This window comes from Podarcis filfolensis, assembly GCF_964270895.1.
Source record: "Podarcis filfolensis genome assembly, chromosome: 5".
Taxonomy (NCBI): domain Eukaryota; kingdom Metazoa; phylum Chordata; class Lepidosauria; order Squamata; family Lacertidae; genus Podarcis; species Podarcis filfolensis.
The window spans coordinates 77,087,382-77,102,300 of NC_139608.1; the positions used below are offsets into that span (position 1 = coordinate 77,087,382).

The window sequence follows — 14,919 nt, forward strand, 5'->3', positions numbered from 1 at the left end:
TGTATTTTTAAACATCTTCTTTGGTTCATTATATATCATTTCCCAGAAAGCCTTTAGCAATATACATGTCCAAATTTATAGGCTCATTTTTAGCCCATTTCCTATTTTGGTTGAATTGCACAATTCCCTGCCTCTTCCAGCCTCCATCAATGATATGATTTGGCAGCAGGGAATGCACAACATGGCAATATTATAATGGAGGTTAGCAGATCCTATGTTCCATGGGTTTGGGATGGGACATGTCGCGCGGATGTTGTTTTCAGCAGCGGTCCCATGTTGAGTGAAATGTAGAGGGTTGCCCAATGAGTACTGGGTAATTTTAAAAACCACTATATTGTAAATAGCTCTGGTGGATATTGAACTTTCAAGGAGAAAACTTGCTGTGTGGCATGCTTTCCCCCCCTCCCCTTAAGAAATCTGGAACAGAATGAAGGACAAGCTAATGAGCATTTGCTTTATTCATAAATGTGAATTGGAAATGACACCCTTGAGCAATTTTAGAAAGGGTTAATGGTTAGATACATTGCCCTGGAAATGCCCAAGAGTAAGATTTTGATTCCTCAAATGTTACTCCAGCTCTGCTTTATGGACATACATAAATTACAGCGTAAATCATTAATATCCAATTTCGGAAAGCCACTGTGCAGGCAACGTAAATGAAAATACAAAGCTACCAGCAATATATTAATTTTGTAGGGCTTAAAATGGAGTCTGGAGCTGTACTTTGCCTAAAGGAGCTGGCTCTCCTTTATCTGGTGAGATTAACTCCTAAGCAAGTGGGGGGAACCCTAATGGTATTTGGCGCATTTAAGATCAAAGCAATTTGTTTCTTCTGGAGACCAGGAAGGTTTCTGATGGTTGTCTAAGTGAAAACACAGCCTTAGGAGCAAATCCAGCTGCATCTCTGTCAATTTGCATTTCCCCGGAGCAGACCCGTCACTTAACCAAATCATTTCCCCTTCCCTTCAGAGAATCAAGTCAGAATATTTTTGGACAGGCAACAGCAAGAAGCACAGGAGGGGAAGAGGAGGAAGAGTTTTGCCACTTTTTCAGGGGAACAATTTCCCACAATTCTGTTCAGCTATCCAGAGTGCATTTGATTAACTTTTACGAGGTTCTCAATCCGGTGTGGATTGTGCGATACACACATACAGCTATGTGAACATGGTTTGTGGGCAGAGCTCAAGGATGGAGCCCATGTGACTGAAATTCCCAGGTGTCAAAAAAGGTTATTTATGTATACCATTACTGCGGCCCATGTTTCGTTAGCCCCCAAATGGAAAACTAGCGAGGTCCCACTCCTGCTTAGCTTCACCTACTTGGCAGCCTTATGTTCCACCAATAATGAAGGATCCTCCTTGGCCACTAGCTCACTGTTCTTTTAAATAACCATTGGCAACTCCAGGTGGGACCAGGCCCATCTCCCAACTCCCATCAAGCAGCTGGAGCCTCCACATCTCCATACTGAACTCAAGCTTACAGTACACACAGTGGGATCAAGTGAAAATAGCTCACAATCGACCGCTTTTATGATGTAAGCCATGACCTCATGCAAGCTTGTGGCCAGCAAGGATGGAGGCAAGTCAGTTACTGCCTATAGCTATGGCAGGGTAGACTTGCCCTGTTCACATCAGAAGAGGAGGCCACCAAGTGCTTCCATCAGTGCAGCTAGATTCACACCAGAGCTCCTTTGTATGATAAAAGAAAGTCATGGCTCAAGTTGTCTTCTTTGTGTGGGCACAACTCTTCTTTCTGATACATTAGCTTTCTACATGAAAAAAGGTACTTTTCGTGTGGTGGACCTGTAAAAGGGTAAAAGAGTATTGGGAAATAATCCATAATGAATTGAAAAACATGCTTAAAAGTATTTTTCAAAAGAAAAGCCCAGAGTCCATTTTGTTAGGAATAATTCAGACAGAAATTCCCAGGTGCAGCCCGTGTTTTGTTATCCCAAAAATGGAAAATGAACGAGGTCCAAACCAAAGAAGAATGGCAACTTAAGTTGATGTAATATGTGCAGCTTGCAGATGTAACATATAGCGTAAGAGAACAAGAAGAACATACGTTTAGAGAAGATTGGAAAATGTTTATTGAATATATGGGAGGAAATTGTGTACACTTGAAAATGTTGCAGCATTAAGATAAATTCAACAGTGTAAATAAGTTTTGATTGATGTAATAATGGAATACTGAGTGGTTTAGTTTATAGACAATATGCAAGGATTTAACATATGCAAAATGAACCATGGAAAGAGAAGAAGGCCAGTCATTGATATTTTAAGGATATTTAAATGAGTATTTTAAAGTGTAAAACAGAAAATCATATTTATTTAATCGGTACATTCATTTAACAATTGATTGGATTAAACTGGGACTGAACTGGATTAATAGAGTCCCTTTTTGAGGCAACTACTCATCCACGCGCAAGCGTGATCCAACTTTAATTGAGAATTTTTATTATTTTTCAAAAATATGTATCAGCTATCAGATGTTTTGTAAGCTTTGCTCTAGTCAAAACACACACCCCCTCTATCACTATGGGCCTTGGCTTAGTGGCATACCACATTGTTTGTCCACAGAAGCTCAGTCCCAAGCATCTCCACTGGGAATGCTCCTTTCTGAACCGCTGGAGAACCTGTGACAATCGGTGGGGATCCTGCTGAATTAGATGGACCAATGGATTGGAGACTTGGTATCAACTGCTTCTTCTACGCTTCTAATTATGTCATTCTGGTGGCATATAAATTGCAGTGAACCTGCCTTATCATGAAAATCATACAGGCACATGAAAACTGGAAGAGGAAAGCTTCTAGGCAACTGGCAGATCACCAACCAGGAACTCATACATGCAAACCTCTCTGGGTTTTCTTCTTAGACGATTGTCAAACAAAGGGTAACAAATTGTTGAATGGTGACATGAACCCCTTGCCAGGTTATCATGATATCAGAACAAACTGAGTGTGAGAGCCCATGAAGATGCCATCTGTTTCTAATAGAACAACCATGATGTTTTATGTAAGCAGCCCCCTGTGATATTATATTACATGGAAGCCTGCCCACAGAACCAGAATATGCAGCGGAGCAGAATGGAACACTGCCGTTAGCAGTAAATTGAATATTCACTGAGGGATCCACATCCAATTAAGTTTGTGGCACATCCAGACTCAAAGCTCAGCACAGAACCTCAGCTTCCTACCTAGATTCAGCAGAACCTCCCTTAGTCACTGGTGCTAGCAAAGTCTGTTAAATAATACAGAGAGTCCCAAGAGAATAGAAATCCTGCTAACACTTTACTGAGCAAAACTGAACAAAAACACAGCAAGGACAAAGGAACGGAGACGTTTTGTCTTTCTTACTTCAGGCCTTCTACATAGCAGAGAAACATACAACCAAACATATAGAGGAAAAGCTCCCTCAGAACTGCACAGCCAATCAGAGCATGTGCTACTTCTGCCCGTTGCTAAACTATGGGCCCCCACCCCAAGCTCAGTAGACTTAACACTGAGAACAGAATTAACCCTTCAGTTGCAAACTGAATGACAACTGCTGTTGTATTTCCAGTAATTGGGACTGGACCTAATGGTCAGGGGTCCCTTTACCTTTACCTTAACCAGAGCCTAGTTCTGTGATTCTGTCCTCCATTACACATGATTTGGTACTTCTTAATTCTTCCTCATCCTTTTCAACTCCTGCCTTATGTAACATCTTGCCTAATGAACAATTTTGGAGAACTCAAAAGCTTGCTACTGCAACATTTTGATTCATTGCTTTTTTATATATAAAAAATATTATCTCAATCACTGGACTGAATGCTGGTTCCAGTCAAAAGTAGAAATGGGTAGGAAATTCAGTTTTGTTTACAATTTTAATGAGAAGCTACCTAATTTACACTTCTCAAACCAATATGCAAACTGAGAAACAATCATCCTTTGAAATATTCACTTCTATGAATGTTGCAATGCAGTTCTCCAGCTGAATTTGAGACTGGAAAAAAGAAGAAACGGAGAAATTAACAGATTTCCATCCCTACCCAGAAGTGACATGGTTGTTTCTCTCCCATTTGCTAAAGCAGTCCTGAAGGAGGACAAAAAGAGGCCAGAGAATAATTGCTTAACAGCAATATTAATGCCATCAAGAATATATATCAATATCCAGCAGCAGAACTGGAGGTTCAGCCAGCAGCACAGAAGCCAATGGTGTTAATCTTCTTTGGAAGGAAGCAGCCTCTTGTTCAACTTCCTCCTATGCCTCTCTCCTCGATATTCTATATATAGACTACAGAAATCATCGGATCGCTTCTTTACTTGGTCTAACGGCAAACAAAAACCACGAGGCATTGATCAGCTGTGGCATGAGCAAAATGAAATCTAAATAATGGGAGAGTGTAAGGGAAATGACCTTGTTTGTCTTGTTCATTTCTCCCATTTGGACTCACTTAAGGGGGATGGAAATCAAATTTGTTTTGCCTGGTTGTATGCAAACAGGGCTCCAAGAAGCCTGTGATGGCTATGACTATCAGGGGAATCAAGCACAGGGATTTCCAGTTCCCTTGGTGAGGGAAAAGAAATTGGAGTAGACCGCGTCAGGTTTTTATACAATGCTCAAAACCAATGCCAAAGAACTTTAAGCACTTTTTACAGAGTCCTAGATGCATAAGGTTGCTCTTTATTGAATAGTGAGCTAGATCTCTTGCAAACACGATCTTTCTGGTAGGATTCAGTTTGGGTTTTTTTGGGGGGGCTAACCTACCTAATTTGCGCTTATCAAAACAATAAGCAAACTGAAACACAACCATTCTTTGAAATTCACATTTCTCTCCATTTTGCAATGCAGTTCCTCAGCGGTAATGCGTACAAAAATGCACTAGGATGAAGCATTATTTGCTTTGCAGAATCGTGTATATTAAGTAAAATTGAATTTTAAAAAGTGTATATTTGGAGAAATTCCCCCTTAGATGCTAATGAATTGAGAATGGCATAAAATGTGCATAAAAGGTGGCAACATGTTCAATGACATCTGCTGTTGTGACAAATTATGCCCATTGATAGGAAAGAACTCTACCATGATGTTACATAAAAACCATTTTAAAAAGCCACAGTTCCATAATGCAATTTAAAAGGAATGTTACAAACCTGGACAGAAGTATCAGGATTATAACCAGAAGCCAGGACTGAAGAATATTCAAGAATACAGGAACATATCACAGCTCAGAAAAATGTTACTTAAGCAAGGCTTTACTGCAACAAAAAGTCCTCTTGTCCAGAAGGATCCGATGACCAGCCGGGGTAGAAGTTAGTCCAATGCCTGAAGATATGTCACTGGGAAGCTTCCACTCAAACTTCAATGGATCACACAGATCAAGTAGCTTCTGACAGTTTGGTAACTTCAGGGTAGGGGAATGGTGCGCCTTGGTGTTGCCACCCATGAAAGCACCAAGAAAATTACAAGACCTACATTGGCTCCCAATATGTTTCCAAGTACAATTCAAAGTGTTGGTGCTGACCTTTAAAGCCCTAAATGGCCTTGGCCCAATATACCTGAAGGAGCGTCTCCACCCTCATCTTTCATCCCGGACACTGAGTTTCAGCTCCGAGGTCCTTCTGGCTGCTCCCTCAATGCGAGAAGTGAGATTGCAGGGAACCAGGCAGAGGGCCTTATTGGTAGTGGCGCCCCCTGGTGCAACATCCTCCCATCAGATGTCAAGGAAATAAACAACTATCTGACTTTTAGAAGACATCTGAAGGCAGCCCTCTTTAGGGAAGTTTTTAATGTTTGGTGTTCTCTTGTGTTTTTAATATTCTGTTGGGAGCCGCCCAGTGTGGCTGGTATAAATAAATTATTATCATTATCATCATTATTATTACAATTTACAATTTTCCAGGTTGTCAGGGTTGCAAACATCCCCCCCCCCCCACCCGGAAACAACAGGGAAATGAACACTAAACCACTGCTAGATTCTGCTAGATTTCTAGAAGTGTATTTTATGTCATGTGAAATATCACATAAAACCCCCCAAAGATTATCAGGTAAGGAAACATTAGGAAATGGGGAAAAGGGCTGCCTGAATGCAGTCTTACTCTTTGGTCCTGACTCCTGGCTGATCCCATGGCTCCTGGCTCAGCTCACATGACTGTCTGTGGCCCATCCATGACACCAACATGAGCCACATAATTTTGGCACCAGAAAATCTCAAACCTGGCAATCAAATGCAAAAATAAACAAATGTTTACTGCCCTTTCACGATGACACCCCAAATCAGCTGTCCGAGGGGACCAACTCACTCTGCCAAATTTGAAAGCCAAAGATTTACTGTTTGCATTTTAATGACTGTGCAACTGGGTTTCATACTTTATAAGCCACTCAGAAGCCTATTTTTGGCATTAAGTGCCAAAGACATAATTTTACCGCAGCAGCAACGAATTCTGCCAGTACCAGGAGTGAAAATATTTCTACAAGAGGGACAAACTTTAAAAATGACTTGCAAGCTATCCTTGCAGCATAGCCATCCATCATAGATTTGACTTTTTAAAGAAATGTCCCCAAAGACAGAACAGCATGAGGAGAAGACAGATATAGAAGATGACAGTGCCATCTATTGATAGGAGGTTTTGCTCATTTAATGATTATAATATCTATATTGTATAATAGATCCCTGTATCTGAATATGTATCTGTTCAGAAGTGAATATAACATATCCTTTGGCTGAACTTTTGTGGTCAGGCCAGTGTCACAGCTGGACTATCTGTAATGAGTATTCTAGCTGCTGTTGTAGCATACATAAAGAAAGTTATATCCGTCTTTAACACCCCTTGGCCGACAATACCCAAGAGAAAGGCCTCTGGTTTCCTGGGGAAAGTATATTTAAATACCTTTTTAAGTTCATTATAGATCATTTCCCAGAATGCCTTAATCTTCGGGCAAGTCCACCAAAGATGAAAAAATGTACCTTCAGTTTCTTTACATTTCCAACATTTATTATCAGGCAAATGGTAAATCTTTGCAAGCTTGACTGGGGTTATGTACCACCTATATATCATTTTCATAATATTTTCTCTTAAGGCATTACATGCCGTAAATTTCATCCCGGTGGTCCACAACTTTTCCCAATCAGCAAACAAAATATTATGACCAATGTCCTGAGCCCATTTAATCATGGCTGATTTAACCGTTTCATCTTGTGTATTCCATTTCAGCAGCAAATTGTACATTTTTGACAAATTCTTAGTACTGGGTTCTAACAGTTCTGTCTCCAATTTTGATTTTCCCACCTGGAAGCCAATTTTACTGTCTAGTTTAAACGCTTCATTTATTTGATGATAGTGCAACCAATCTCTCACCTTCCCTTTTAATTTCTCAAAGCTCTGCAATCTCAGTTTGTCCCCTTCCTTTTCCAAAATTTCCCAGTATCTTGGCCACTTGGACTCCATGTTTAACTTTTTAACTGCCTTAGCTTCCATTGGCGACAGCCACCTTGGAGTTTTATTTTCCAGCAAATCTTTATATCTAACCCAAACATTTAATAGTGCTTTTCTGACAATATGATTTTTAAAACTTTTATGTGCTTTAACCTTGTCATACCACAAATATGCATGCCACCCAAAAATATTGTTAAAACCTTCCAAATCCAAAATGTCTATGTTTTCAAGAAGCAGCCATTCTTTCAGCCAGCAAAAAGCTGCCGCTTCATAGTACAATTTAAAGTCTGGCAGGGCAAACCCCCCTCTTTCCTTTGAATCCGTTAATATCTTAAATTTAATTCTGGGCTTTTTGCCCTGCCAGACAAATTTAGATATATCTTTTTGCCACTTCTTGAAACAATCCATTTTGTCCATTATTTGCAATGCTTGGAACAAAAACAACATTCTTGGCAATACATTCATTTTTATAACTGCAATTCGGCCTAACAAGGAAAGCTTTAAATTAGACCAAGTCTCCAAATCTTTTTTCACTTCTCTCCAAGTTTTTTCATAATTATCTTTAAACAAATTCACATTTTTAGCTGTCATATTTATACCCAAATATTTCACTTTTTTAACCACAGTCAACCCTGTCTCGTTCTGAAACCTTTCTTTTTCTATCTGTGTCAAATTTTTCTCCAAAACCTTTGTCTTTGACTTATTCAATTTAAATCCTGCCATTTGACCAAACTCTTGAATTATTTCCAAAACTCTTTTCGTGCTAGCTTCTGGCTCTTGCAATGTAAGTACTAAATCATCTGCAAATGCTCTCAATTTATATTGTTTAGCTCCGACCTGAATCCCTTTAACCAACTGGTCCCTCCTAATCATATTAAGCAAAACCTCCAGGACCGATATAAAAAGTAGTGGGGAGATAGGGCACCCCTGACGTGTCCCTTTTTCAATCTTGAACTCTTCTGTAACCACATTATTTACAATAAGTTTCGCTTTCTGTTCAGAGTATATTGCACCTATACCATTCTCAAACCCTTGGCCTACCCCCATCCCCCGGAGGTTCTTCAACATAAAACTCCAAGAAATGTTGTCAAAGGCTTTCTCGGCATCCACAAATATCAAAACAGCCTTAGTGTTTATATTCACTTCCAGCTTTTCCAAAATGTCAATTATATTCCTTACATTGTTCGACAAATGCCTTTTTGGGAGAAAGCCCGCTTGGTCCCCATGAATCTCCTCCATCAAAACTCTTTTCAGTCTCTTTGCTAAAATATCAGCAAAGATTTTGTAATCCACATTCAATAACGAGATGGGTCGGTAGTTTTTAAGTTGAGTCTTTTCAGTCTCTGTCTTTGGTATAAGTGTGATATAGGCCTCACTCCACGTATCAGGTGCCCTTTTCCCCTCCATAATCTCATTACAGACTTCCTTCAAGGGCTGTATCAGTCCTTCCTTCAAAACTTTATAATATTTGGAAGTCAGTCCATCCGGCCCGGGGGATTTGCCCAGCGTCATGCCTTGAATGGCATCTTCTATTTCTTGTGCTGATATCTCCTGATTCAAAATTGCTTTACTTTCCTGCGAAACCTTTTTCAGCCCGTTTTTCTCGAGGAATTGTTGTATATCCATTTCATTCTGCGGCCCTTGTGTGTAGAGTTGTCTAAAGTAGTTCTGAAAACAGTTCCTAATTTCCACTGGGTTGCTTATATTCTTTCCTTCCACCTCTATATTTGTCACCGTGTTGAGTTTTTGTCTCTTCTTTATTTGCCAAGCCAATAACTTACCACATTTGTCAGCAGATTCAAAGGTCTTTTGTCTCATTTGTTTAATTTTCCACTCTAATTCCTGATTCATCAGTTCCATATATTGTGTTTGATGGAATTTAATTTCTCTTAAAATCTCTTGGGATTTTGGCTTCGATCTTAATTGTTTTTCCCCTTCTTTTATCTTTTCCAAAATTCTCTCCTTCTTCTCATTTTGCTTTCTTTTCTTTAAGGTATTTTGCTGAATCAAGAACCCTCTCATCACGGCTTTGCTTGCGTCCCATACTATTCTTTTTTCTACTTTAGACCTTAAGTTGATTTCAAAGTAGTCTTTCAAAGTTTTTTGGGCCTTCTTGCAAATCTCCTCATCACTGAATAAGGTGTCATTCATTCTCCATCTGAAGGAACCAGTTGTTGTTTGCCTCATCACCATCTTTACAGCATTATGGTCGGAGAAAGTTTTTGGGCAGATTTCTACTTTTTTTATGTTCGGCGCCATACTGCTAGTCACCCAAATTTGGTCAATCCTTGTCCATGTCATTTTGGCTTCAGAAAAGAAGGTTCCCTCTCTTTCTAATGGGTGTTTTGTTCTCCAAATATCAATCAAGTCCATATTGTCAGTCATTTCAAAACAAGTCTTTGGTAATCTTCCATCTTTTGTTATTACCTGTCTTTGTGCTTTGTCCATATTTGTTGAAACTACTCCATTCATATCTCCCATCAAAATTAAGTTGTAATCCATATGGTCCATCAAAATTTCATGCAACTTCTTAAAGAATTCAGCTTTCCCTTCATTTGGTGCGTAGATTCCCACTATCAAATACTTCTCTCCTTGGGATTGAATTTCAATTGCCAAATATCTTCCTTGATCATCTTTAAAAATTTGTTTCGGTTGCAATTTTTCTTTTGCATAGATCACCACTCCTCTCTTTTTTACTCTGTCTGAGGATATAAATTCCTGTCCCAGTCTTTTATTTATTAGTAGTTTTCTATGTGCTCTTGTCACATGAGTCTCTTGTAGACAAATCAAGTCCAGTTGGTCTTTCTTTAAGGCATGAAATATATTTTTTCTCTTCCTGGGAATGTTCAAACCGTTACAATTCCAGGTTAGAAGTTGCAGAGCCATGATGGGATTATTTACTCCTTCCTCCTACAGCTCCCTGTTTTTGTTCCTCGTCTGTCGGTGGTGCCGTGTTCGTGTCCAGTGACGGATGCCCTTGTCCTGGAAATGTCTCTTTCTGTAGGTCTTCTTCGTGTTCTCCCAGGAACTTGTCTTTATCACTTACAGTCTTTATTCTTCTCTTCTTTCCCTTGTATTTAAAAGACAAGCCTTGGGGAAATTCCCACCTGAATGGTATGTAGTTCCTCTTCAGCAATATCACCAGGTCCTTATAATGTCCTCTTGCGTCCAAGATACTCTTAGGGATGTCTTTAAAGATCTCGATATAAAAATCTTCAATTCGAAGGGTTGTTTGGTAATGCAGGTTCAGTATTTTATCTCGCTCCTCCTTTGATCTTAGAGTAATAAGACAATCTCTGGGTCGATTCTTCTTCTGTCTTGTTCCCAATCTAAATGCACTTTCTATCTTAAAGTCTTCTTTCTCCAACTCCTGCTTCCAGAAATCAGAAAATTCTTTTGTCAAATAGTCCACCAAGTTGTCTCCTTCCTTTTCCGGCACAAGTCTGATCCTTAAATTCCTCTCCTTACGTTGCATATCCTGCATAGAGAGTGGCAACTCATACTCATCCAGTTTCTTATAAACTGGTGGAAATTTTTCCTCCGCAGCAGTTGCAATTTCCTTAGCTTCCTCGGCTATCTTTCGTGTTGTAGATGAATCTTCCAATAATTTCCCAATTGCTTCTGCATTTGAGTTCACTTTGTTCCCAAGGTCAGTTATACTTTTTGTATTTAAGTCAATTTTCCCAGAGATTTCTTCAATTTTTTTATTTGTTTCAGCAACTTGTACTTTAGTTTCGGCAACTTGTAATTTAGTCTCTGCACCTTGCTTTTTTAATTCCTCCAAAGAGTCATTTATCTTCTCCAGTACCTTAGCAAATGATTCTTCTGTAGACATTGCTTTCACTTTTGGCTTTGCAGCAACTGTAGTTCCAGAGGCTCCTATTACAGAAGCCCTTCTTTGCATGGAAGGGTCAATTTTATATTGTCTGCCAGATCTCAAGGTTGTTTCTTGTAAATCCCCTTTCTCTTTACCATCTGCCATAACAAAGTCTTTTAGTCAAGGTCATTCCCACACTTTGGAGCTATCAAACAAAAGTTCTCAGATTTTAAACTCCACTTGTTGCTGAAACAATTTGTAGGTCCTCTAGAGGGCGTAGAGTCAATTCTTTACTTCTCAAAATAATCCCACACTCTTCAAAAAACAACAACAAAAGTTTTCCTAGTCCCTTCCAATTTTTCTTTCCTCTTTCAAGGGGATCCCAATCAATAGTGTCCTGTAAGTAACTTTGCAATGCAACAAAATCAATGTTTCAAGTTGGAAGTAGCCAAAGTCAATTAAAGATACTTTTTAGCCTTCTTATAGCAACAGTCCTTAGCCGGTTCCTTTTCTCCGGCAGTCCGATCCCAGGTAAAAGAGCAGCGGTACTTAATTCAATTCTTTTAAATTGGCAGGGAAACACTTTAAAATCTTCTTCCCCCCCCTCCTGCCTTCGGGGAGGGAGTTCTTTGCTTTGGTGGTGGATTTCTTAATTCCCACAAATTTCCTCTCAAGCAGTTACAGCTAGAGTGCCTTTCGCTTTGATCTTGCTACAGAACGGAAAGCAGACTTCCTTTTTAGTGCTTGTCCGTCTCGGTGCCCAATTTCTTTATTTTTAGAGTCCAATTATATTTTAGCGGTCAATCCTACTCACGGATAGTTGTTCTTTTAATCTAATTTCACCGGAAGAAATCAGCGCTCTCCGCTAATGGCGACGCGGCTTCGCTTCGCAGGCTGGGTGAAGACGACTCTCAGCACCGCTCCAAAACCCCTCCGCTGCTCCGCAGCCTTTAAAAAGGCTATTTCGCAGCGTCGGGGGGGGGGGCGCAAAGGTGCCCGCCGAGTCTCCGGTTCACAGGCAACGCGCCTGTGATTTTTGAGGGTCCCCGCTTCGCCGTAGCTGACAGGACCCGAACCCACGAAGCAGATCTCTCCCGGAGCTCCGGGTGAGATCCGCCATTAAGCGCTGGCGCTAACCGGAAGTCTCAGTCGTGGCTGACTCTGGGGTTGCGGCACTCATCTCGCTTTATTGGCCAAGGGAGCCGGTGTACAGCTTCCGGTCATGTGGCCAGCATGACTAAGTCGCTTCTGGCGAACCAGAGCAGCGCACAGAAACGCCGTTTACCTTTCCGCCATTGCGGGGATTCGAACCACCGACCTTCTGATCGGCAAGTCCTAGGCTCTGTGGTTTAACCCACAGCACCACCTGTGTCCCACCTGTTGCTATACCACTATGCTAAAAGACATAACAGTCATAGCCTGCTTCACTGGGATTTCAGAACAGGATGAATTTTACACACACACACACACACACACACACACACACACCTGTACATGTGAAAAGCATATCCTTCCTACATGTGTCTACGCCAGGGGTCAGCAAACTTTCAGCAGGGGGCTGGTCCACTGTCCCTCAGACCTTGTGGGGGCCCAGACTATATTTTGGAAAAAAATAATTAATGAATTCCTATGCCCCAAAAATACAGTGGTACCTTGGGTTACAGATGCTTCAGGTTACAGACGCTTCAGGTTACAGACTCCGCTAACCCAAAAATAGTACCTCGGGTTAAGAACTTTGCTTCAGGATGACAACAGAAATTGTGCTTTGGTGGCCCAACGGCAGCAGGAGACCCCATTAGCTAAAGTGGTACCTCAGATAAAGAATAGTTTCAGGTTAAGAACGGACCTCCAGAATGAATTAAGTTCTTAACCTGAGGTACCACTGTAACCCAGAGATGCATTTTAAATAAAAGCACACATTCTACTCATGTAAAAACACCAGGCAGGCCCCACAAATCACCCAGAGATGCATTTTAAATAAAAGCACACATTCTACTCATGTAAAAACACACTGATTCCCGGACCATCCACAGGCTGGATTTGGAAGCCGATTGGGCCGGATCCGGCCCCCGAGCCTTAGTTTGCCTACCCATGGTCTAGGTTTAGGAATCAATGTTTCTGAATTAGAGGCAATGATTTTCATTTGCAGGATCAAAAAATCAGATATTGGGAGATGTAGATAAGTGCCACAACCAAAGTGAAAGTCCCCCCCCCCCTTGTGAATCTGGTAAAAAAGAACAGAAGAAGAAACTAAATATTGATTTTAAATAGGAAACGGGTCAGCAGTCAAGTATGAAGCTATGTTGAGCACTCCTCAGATGGAACAACCATATGCAACTGTCCTTCATTCTGAATTGGGAACATGGTGTGTCTACCATATCAGGTGGATGCACAATAACTGTCTTGTCTGTGCCTTGCGATTGGTTACTGTGATGGGATGGTGAGCTGCTTGTGCGTAAAATCCTGATCCCTCAGAGTTTGGCTAAGTTCCCAAACCTCTGTCTGTGATGGAGCTCCTTAAGCATGGCTCCATCAATCGCTCGTTGAATCGGACAGTGGGCGTTTACGGAACTTCTTCCAGCATAAAAGCTCCTTAACGGAAACGCGTCTTCTGGACTCTCGGCGTGACAGTTTCCGCCGAGGAGTGGGTGTCCCTACGGGAGGTCCTGAAACCTCTCCACTGTTCTCGCTTGAAGTATCTCTGAGCCCTCCCTCCGACTCACTTTCCCTTGTAACTCCACTTCTCCCCCTGCTGGTCCCCTCCTCCGCTGAGTGGTCTCTCTCACCCTCCATGAGCCCTTTCACCTCCTTCGTCTCAGATGACAGTTCCCTGACATCCACCTCCCCTCTAGGGCCCCCTTCACCCCCTTCCCTCCCCTCCTCTGCGGGAGGCGAGGGAGCAAAACCCCTGAAGGAACCTCCCTCATCTTCCGAAGTTTCGAACACTTCCCTCCACCTTTTGCTGTTCCCGGTTTCCAAGTACTCCTCCTCCTCGGAGTCTGTACCCCCTTCCAACTCCGATTCCCTGAATCCCTCCAGTTCCTCCTCATCGTCGGTGGTGCCAAAGTACTCCCTCCGGAACCTCGCTACTGTCTGAGGTTTCCTGGGGAACCTTTGGTGGAACGTTTCGATCAAGACCTCGTCATGGACCTCCTCTGCCTTCACCCAGGTGTTTTCCGACTCCTGTTCCCCTTCCCACGCGACCAAATACTCCACCTGATTACCCTTCCACCTGGAGTCGATGATTTCCGCCACATAGTTGCGGCTTTCCCTTTCTTCTATGGCTGGCCCCCGTGTGGACACCCCTTCACCTTCCCCCCTGTATGGTGACAGTAATGACCTGTGGAATACTGGGTGCAGTTTCATGTGGTTCGGTAACCGGAGTCTGAAAGCCACTGGGTTGACCTGTTGGATGACCTCAAATGGTCCCAATCTTTTGGGTCTCAATTTCTTGCAACTCCCCTTGAACGGCAACCCTTGGGTTGATAGCCAGACCCGACTCCCCACCCTAATTGTTTCACCTTCCCTTCTGCTCTTGTCTGCCTGCCTCTTATATTCTTCTTTGGCCCTTTCTAAGTTGTGTTGGAGTTGACGATGGATCGCTTCCATTTCTTCTACAAAAAGTTCAGCGGCCGGAACACTCCATCTCTCTCCTCCTTCCCCTGGAAACGCCCTGGGGTGGCACCC

The 14,919-nt window shown here is 41.8% G+C and overlaps 1 long non-coding RNA gene across 1 annotated transcript; it reads left to right on the top strand.

Moving 5' to 3' along the window:
- The first annotated feature begins 866 nt into the window (after window positions 1–866).
- On the top strand, window positions 867–3,333 carry LOC310763072. Its single transcript, XR_014548453.1, has 2 exons — window positions 867–1,782; window positions 2,580–3,333. It is a non-coding gene; the product is annotated as an uncharacterized lncRNA (long non-coding RNA).
- Window positions 3,334–14,919: the final 11,586 nt, after the last annotated feature.